Source organism: Coptis chinensis, chromosome 2, assembly GCF_015680905.1.
Source record: "Coptis chinensis isolate HL-2020 chromosome 2, ASM1568090v1, whole genome shotgun sequence".
Lineage (NCBI taxonomy): Eukaryota > Viridiplantae > Streptophyta > Magnoliopsida > Ranunculales > Ranunculaceae > Coptis > Coptis chinensis.
In genome coordinates, this window is record NC_141457.1 from 41,283,202 (window position 1) to 41,291,086 (window position 7,885).

Consider the following 7,885-nt stretch of genomic DNA (forward strand, 5'->3'; position numbering starts at 1 on the left):
ATCATCCCAAGCGCTGCAAATGTGGCTACTAAGCTATTTCTTTGGGAAGCTCCTACTAAGATGAGAAATTCCCCGATAAAGCTGCTAGTACCAGGTGAACTCATATTGGCCAGTGGAAAAGAAGGATATGGTAGAGAGATTCGGCATGGTGCTCACTGAACCTCCGTAATATCTAGCAAGTCCAGTTTTATGTCGGTCATATATAACACCAACACATAGAAAAAGGGCTGGAGGAACTGGTCCATGACTTGACATCGGTGGAATGCCACCTCCAATTCCCTGTATGTTCGATAGAGCCAAAGATTCTCCCCCGATCGAGTACGCCGATTACCCCCCGAACCGTTCAAGATAGTTACCACCTATCATACGGCTTTCTAACTTCACTTCTTTTTCTTTTAGCTAGATAACACTCAGTCCTAGCCTCTTAGCTAGGTAACACTCAGTCTTACAGCCTCAAGCAATTCATGAAGACACAAACTCACAGAATTATACGTAAAAGTATATACAAAGTTCAAGAGTTTACCTGGTGTTAAGCCTCGACATATAAAATTTTAATATGCTCTTTTTCTCAAGTGCAATATGGTTGTTGCAATAGTTCCTTAGCAGTTCTAGCATTACTAGTTGGAAACTTTGAAATGCTTGGGAAAAACATTTCATGTGTGCCATGCTTTTTAATATATATGGCCTCTAGCATTCTTACTAGGTAGTAGTGCTCTTTACTTTAGTTCTTCTTTTGTAGAGTAACACCCACTCTATACTTAATTTCTTATATTGTTTCAACCTAATTTTTGGTTTGATGAGTTGAGTCGTTGAAGTCTCCATTGAATAGTGTCTGACATGTTTCTTTATAACATTGGCTAAGAAAGCAATCGGGCCTTTTAGAACCGTTCTACGACAGATGGAACTTTTTCGTTGACCTAACTTTCCAAAGGAGCGCACCTACTTGAAGGAAGGACAAAGAAGGGGTTGGGGGTGCTTCTATCTAATCTCTAATCCGGTCTTACCCCGCTTTGCTACAAATTGATTGGATGCCACTTATCACTATAAGGCCAAGGACGTCTTCAGTTGGGTTAACCACCCCGATGGCTTGGAGGCTTGGAAACCTCGTGGTTATGAGCTTGAGTTAGTTGAATAATTAAGTTTGCCTGTTGCCAGACTTCCACTCGGCGTTACTGCGGTTCTCGACCGTGATGGTCGTAAGATATGTCGGTTATTACCAACATCGACCCTCGAGCAAGGTTAGCTCGGGGCTAGATGCCTTGTGTTCCAACCAAGTGCCTTCCCAGGGCCAGACAAGATCTCGGTCCTCTAGGTGAGGTTTGGTGGCCCTTCTGGACGCTGCTGAAGAAGGAACAAAGGCAGTGGATGCCACCGGGCCAATTCAACACGATCACCGATGAAGCTAGAAAGGCATAGCCAAAGTTCACTAGGATGAGCATAGCGAAGTCGTGTTGTCAATGGATTTCCTTTCGCTAGAAAAGCAGGATGGGGGCTGTAGAATGCCTTTCCCTGTCTGAGGAAAACGTGAAGAATTGCCGTTCCGCCCCCTGTCCCCAAAGATGGGTAATATGTTCTCATACAATGTTGCTCCAATCTGACCTAGTCGGCGAAGCGATCCCATTATGCGAGAACCGGGAGGGGGCTTTCGATTGGGTTGGTGTTCGTCGGTGAGATTTGAACATCGGTCAGTCCAACTCAAAACCCCGTTGGGTAATTCTTCCCCAGCCCCTTCCATTAAGGGTGTTAACCGGCTTCTCTCCTTTCAGTCGAGCCTCTCCTCGATTCATTTTAGTAAATAGCGGAACCAAGAAAACTGGAAACAAGCTTTTTCTTTCAATAGCCGGCCAAATGACTACAGGATCATCGGTCTACTCTACCTCAATTCACCATAACCTTTATGTGAGATAAGGGTCTATGGTGGTTGGTGAGTACGTAGTTGTATATGCTTGATTGATGTGTAAGTACATAGGACTAAAAGATAATTGTGTGGATGGTGTGGTGCTGTTTTTTAGCTTTTGAAGGAAGTAATATACATACTTAGCAAATAGCGTGTCAGAGAACTCAAGAAAGAATGGTCTGCAGTGGCCTAGGACTTTTCTTTTGATAATTGGCGGTTGGGTATATTTTGCACCATTCTAGAAATATTAATTGGAACCATACAAACTTTGGAAACTTTGGAACCATACAAACTCAGGTATCACTCGACCAAGAGTGGTGATGAGTTGACTAGTTTGAAGGATTATGTGACTAGGATGAAGGAAGGCCGAATGACATCTATTACATCACCGGGTGAAAGCAAGAAGGTCATGGAGAACTCTCCTTTCCTTGAGAAGCTCAAGAAGAAGGGTATTGAGGTCTTGTACATGGTTGATGCTATTAATGAGTATGATGTGGGTCAGTTGAAGGAATTTGAAGGCAAAAAGCTTGTCTCTCGCCCACAAAGGAGGGTCCGAAGCTAGATGAGAGTAAGGACGAGAAAAAAGAAGAAAGAGGAACTGAAGGAAAAGTTTGAGGGTCTCGCAAGGTGATCAAGGATGTTCTAGGTGACAAGGTCGAGAAGGTGATTGTCTCGACCGTGTTGTGGATTCTCCCCGCCGTTTGGTCATCGGTGAGTATGGGTGGACAGCCTAACATGGAGAGGATCATGAAGGCTCGTGCACTCGTCGATTCAAGCATGGCTAGCTACATGTCTAGTAAGAAGACCATGGAGATCAACCCTGAAAACTCTATCATGGAAGAGCCGAGGAAGAGGGCTGATGCTTTGATAAGAATGACAAGTCGATTAAAGATTTGGTTCTGTTCTTTGTTTGAAACTGCCCTTCTCACTTCGGTTCGGTCTTGATGAGCCCAATACTTTCGCAACCGGATTCACAGGGATGCTAAAGTTGGGTCCGAGCATTGACGAGGGCAAGGTTGATCTTTGGTTTACACCGACATGCCACCATTGGAGGATGTTGATGCCGAGGGAAGCAAGATGGAGGAAGTTGATTAAGTCTTCACCTATCTCATTCTTGTACTTGACATTTAGTATTTTTGGATATTTGGTAGTTTTCTTTCTTTACATTGGAGTGTTGAAACAATAGTCTCAATGTCGTTGATTTTGGATGGTCTCATTAGTGAAAAAAAAAAAAAAAAAAACTTTGGAAGCTAGTTTCATAGTTAGAAATCAACACAGGTTCTTAGCGAGTTTTTCTCGAAATGACTAAATAGAATATTGGTTATTAGTTATTAGTTGTGTGGAATTGAAAATCATTTTTAAGCGTATATTTTGTCACTTAAACTCTACTTGCCATTTCTTGGTGCCCTCATATATAACTAATTTTCTTTTTTGGAATTGCAGAATGGTTCAACTTCGTGAGTACTTTGCAAAGATGGACTGTTGGGGTTGAAAAGGATCGAAGACGATCATAAATGCAATACTTATCCCCAGAATTTTGAATGATATATTTTTTTTTTTTTTGCAAGCTTAGGAAGGATATGTGATTATTGTAAACATACTAGCGAGGCTATGTGGAAATTATTTTGGATATTGTGACACTTTTCTACATTTGGAGCTTATGAAATTAAATATTTTGTTAGTTAAATGTTTTTGAGTGTGTAAAGTTTTCTTTAGGCCCTGTATGAAAATTGTAAATTAGGAAATCATATCCAGAGAAAAGATCTCTCCAACACATGCAAATGGTTGCAAATATAAAAGTGTAATTGCTACGCTTTTGAAAAGTGTTGTAAATACATAACTCATTTTACATGCAAATGGTCCTTTTACAACCCTTACAAGCGTTGCTAATACTATCTAAAGAATAATATCAGCGTATGCAAATAGTACAAAAAATAGTTATTCACCAACGGTACTAAAGCGTAGCAAATAGGAACCCATCACCAACGCTTGTAAACCGTAGCCAAAATAGACAATCAACAACGGTTATGAAAACGTTGCAGATATGGAACCTTTTGCAACCCTTAAAAGCGTCGGGAAAAATTAATTAATACAAATCATCAAAATAAGAAAAGAAAATAATCAGCGACGCTTTTATTACATTAGCAACGCTTCAATACGTAGTTGAAGCATATTCTTTTTGCTACGCTTTTATTCGTCGTTGGTTATCATCTGCGTCGGCATCAATTGCAACTACACATCGATGCTTTATAAACCGTTGCTAATAAGCTTTTGCAACGCTTTGGGTTTCTATTGCTACGCTTATAAACGTCGCAAAAAGACTCATTTGTTGTAGTGTGCCTTTCTTCAGCCAAGAGAGAGAATAAGGCGTCTGATGTTTCTCAGTGGCCAAGTTAAGCTTACGAACAGCTTCAGAAGAGATGACATTCTCACAGCTACCTGAATCAATAACCAGCTTACATACCTTCCCTAGAATGGTACAAGTCGACTGGAAAATATGATTGCAGAGCCAACCATCACCCTCAGTTTCCTTAGGAGTAAAACACAGTCGGCGCACCACCAGAAGTTCACCCCTGTCACTAGTGACTATTTCTTCCGGACTGTCATCCGAACCCACATCAAAGATGGGAGCCCCAAGAAAACCACCCACGGGATCCTCATCAATATCCTCATTCTCGGCAAACAAAATCTTGCCAGGAGCAGGTGGTTTGGAACATCGGTTAGCATAGTGACCCATTTTACCACAACAAAAACACTTAACTGCATTAGCGCCACGACCTATAACTTCAGGACCCTGCGGCCTAGTGATAGGAACATTAGGAGTACGGGGAACAAAACCACTACTCCTGCGGTTCTGTTGTTTTTCCAGAATTAAGGCACGTTGATGAGCCTTAGAGACCGAAAAAATATCAAACAAGTTCAAGGCATCCTGCAGGTTAGAACGGAAACCCCCAATATAACAGACCACTAACTGATCATCAGACTCTGTCAAATCTACACGAGACAATAACTGATAAAATTTTTTGGTATAGTCATCCACAGATTTTGCACCTTGATGCAAGTTTTGAAAGCGTTGATATAGTTCACGCGTATAATTGAAGGGTAAAAAATCGGCACGGAGATATTTTTTAAGTTTTCCCCAATCAACAATTTTAGATTTACCTCTTCGGTGACGAGTCGCTTTCAACTGTTGCCACCAAGCCATAGCACGACCACGAAAACGAGTTGCCACAAACACCACCTGTTTGTCGTCTGGCACATCTTTGAACTCCATAACCTCCTCCACAGTCCCGAGCCAATCAATCAGATTGTCCGGCTATAAGCTGCCATGAAACTCAGGCAAATCAATTTTCAAACCCGATTCCTAGCATCTATTCTCCCTGTGTTGCAGAACACGGGGAAAATTATCATCCTCTTCCAAAACGGCAAAGGGGTTATTATCCTCTGCCTCCAGATCGTCCTCCACATGCGGTGGTGCACAGTCTTGTGGTTGGTCGGGTTGCCGATTAAGGGCCTCGACCTGGCGGGTTAGCGCTGCTACCTGCCTTGAAAGTTCGGCCATGCGGTCACAAGCATACACATCGTCCAGAAAAGCTTCTCTCTGAGGTCTACCACGTCTTCTTGCTGCTTGACGAGGCATATTTAGATCGTAGCTGAATCTGATACCAACTAATGTAATACTAAGTGCGTTAGCTCACAAACAATCAAAAGAATCGCTCTTTAACTAAGAAACGATGAAATAACTTTATAAAATCAATAAATAGTCTTATCACAACCCTCCTAAGCCTTTAAATAGGCATCATAACCCTAAACTAAACAAGCAGTGACTTTCCAAAACCAATCCTACCAAAATAAACAAAACAATAACTTTATTCGTGTAAAGCCCACGATAAGGCCCGAGGCGCGACCAGCCTATGGCCGAACAAAACCGGCGTGACCTCGCGACCGATTCTATCAGAACATTCACTTTCGCCTTGAAGCAACTTGAGCTTTGATCAAGGTAAACCGAAAGCCACCAAGGCCATACTCCTCAGAGCCAATATTCATACGTTGACGACCCTATCATATTCATCAAGGTACTCTTCCGCAAGCATCTGTACTGCATCAGGAGCAAACCCAAGGCCAGACCAGTTGTGCTACCCCTCAAGGTTAATTGAACGGTGTTTTTTATGATTTTTTTATAGGGGTGCAATACGAGGACTTTCCATGAGGTCACATATCCTAGTACTATTCTCACCCAAACACACTTAACGACTAATCTGCATAAAACAGTATGTGCCGACTAGCAAAGTCGGTAAAACCTTTGGGTGAAAATACTAGAGGTCTGGAGTTCGAACTCTGTAAACATTAAAAACTTACTGATCTCATTTAAAATAGACTTACCAATAAAATAAATAATAAAATAAAATATGCTTAAAACACTATCTATAGTTTGCCCCCACAATTTATGAAGCGAATTGCCCCACAATCGAGATTGAAGCGAATTGCCTTATTACTAGATATATGTGTCGTAAAGAGTTCACATGCATGGTCACAACTTTCCTTTTGTTATTTAATAGAAGATGTAAACTCGAACGCAAGCTTATGCTTTGGATCTAAGCAATAGCATTCTAAGAAGGTTCACAAATCATAAACTTAAACGAAAAACACGAACGATTCTCTTTCTAAAGTAGATGCCTCCAATATTATGAAAAAGAAGTAAATTGACAACTTTGAGACGGGCTGTACAAATGTCACCCACAAAAAACTCTTTGCTTTTGTGAGTGTTGTTGGTTTCTTTTTTTTTGTGAGCTTGTTGGTTTCTAATAAGTACATTTCATTCAAAGAGGAACGTGCACAACTTTATAGTTGTCACCCACATTCTTCTAATGCACCACTAAAAGCATATACTATATAACACAAGTTTAAACATTGAAACTATTTTAAACGGAAAGCTTGTGTAGTTGTGTAACAGTGGTTGTAAAGCTGTATTTAAACATTTTAATTTCAGCTGACGTTAAACATAATCTTGAACCCTAAGATATCCTTTAGGACCAAGATCTTCCACTGTTCCACATAATATCACATATGCACATTAAATATCTTTTTATTTACTGCTTTGAATTTCGTCCGCAAGGTTGCGCGCTTTAAGAAACTTTTTCTTACAGGCATAGTACAAATGCTGTGAAATATTGCAAAACTTGAGAAACGGGCATTTTATCTGTTTAGCTTACAAGTATCTTTCTTCTTCAATCTCCTCATGTCGCATATCCAGATCTTCTTCCGGACAATATATTAACACCTAGACAATAGACCTCCTAGCTAGGACAGCCTGTAATAAGAATTGAAACAAAAGTCCATAAACTCAGAATTGATATATATATATATATATAATACACAAAAAAATTAGGTTTGAATTTGTTTTATAAGTGAAGTTTTATTTACTTATTTATTTTAAGTTAATTTAAGTAACTATTTTTTTAGAAAAGGATATATATATATATATATATATATATATATATCCTTTTCTAAAAAAATAGTTACTTAAATTAACTTAAAATAAATAAGTAAATAAAACTTCACTTATAAAACAAATTCAAACCTAATTTTTTTGTGGTTATGAAGCACTCACCATAAAGATCATTTCTACAAAATTTCAATTAATTTGGAAATCCCTAACATAAATAAAAATTGTTGTCATCTTTAAAAAGAAATCTAACGGTCCAGAAATGTTAAATTTTTGGAATAATTCTTTACCAATTAAAGATTTTCAAATGAGCTGAAATTTTATAGAGGTGATCTTTATAGTGAGTATATCATATCAACAAAACATTGGGGTTGAATTCATTTTCTAGATGAAATTTTACCTACGTACTTATTTTAAGTTAACTTTTAAGTAGCTACTTTTTAGATAATATATGACTATATATATGTGCGTGGGTGTGTAAGTGTGTGTGTGATGATTTTTCCTAATCTAAAAATACAAATATTTTGTTGATGATCAAAGAA

At 39.2% G+C, this 7,885-nt stretch overlaps 1 pseudogene; it reads left to right on the forward strand.

The window, feature by feature from the left end:
- The first annotated feature begins 1,203 nt into the window (after positions 1-1,203).
- LOC147516060 (heat shock protein 90-3 pseudogene) lies at positions 1,204-3,029 on the forward strand (annotated as a pseudogene).
- The last annotated feature ends 4,856 nt before the right edge of the window (positions 3,030-7,885 follow it).